A 692-nucleotide genomic window follows, 5' to 3' on the forward strand; every position below is an offset into this window, starting at 1 on the left:
TCTTTTTGATCTTGAAGCCAGGAGAAATTTAAAAAATGCTAGGGTATTAATTTTTAAAACTTGAGATTACTGAAGATTGTTCAGATCACTGAGGCTATAAAAACAATTTTATTTTTTTAAAAATGCTCCCTGCGTCAAAGGAGTTTACAATCCCTTAAAGGAGGCAAATAAGTCAATGGATTAGAAATACAGATACTATGTGAACACCAATAAAACTACCTAATCCATAAAGAGTTGGGGGATAGACCTGGTTAGCCAAATTTATCAGAATTTTTATGATTCTTGGGCTGAATCTTGCATATGCAGAAGTTAACCAGGTGGAAAGGGTGGGTCAGGATACTCTAAGTAGAAGCTTCACGGGCAAAAGCAGAGGCTGAGAAGCACAGTGCTTAGGGGACCTACAAGCAGTTCAGCTTGGTCAGAGCAGCATGGAATGAAAGTCTAGGCTCATAAGTAAGCCATGCCATGCCAAGGAGTTTCAACTTCAACCTTACAACACTGGAAACCAATGAGAGATTGAAGCAGGTTGTGACATGGTCAGATAGAAGTTGTAGAAAGAAACCTCTAGCTGCAGGACTGAAAAGAGTTTGAAGGGAGGCAAGATTTGAAGATAGGGAGACTATATAACCCATATAATAGTATTACTAGAGTCTGAACTAAGGAGGTGGCAGTCGACAGAGGATACAGGCACG

At 39.7% G+C, this 692-nt stretch overlaps 1 protein-coding gene across 3 annotated transcripts in view; it reads left to right on the forward strand.

Annotated features, from left to right (window-relative positions):
* Positions 1-692, forward strand: part of TRAF3IP3 (TRAF3 interacting protein 3) — a 23,731-nt gene that overhangs the window by 15,503 nt on the left and 7,536 nt on the right. The window lies entirely within an intron of this gene.

This window comes from Bison bison, unplaced genomic scaffold, assembly GCF_000754665.1.
Source record: "Bison bison bison isolate TAMUID 2011002044 unplaced genomic scaffold, Bison_UMD1.0 scf7180017864067, whole genome shotgun sequence".
Lineage (NCBI taxonomy): Eukaryota > Metazoa > Chordata > Mammalia > Artiodactyla > Bovidae > Bison > Bison bison.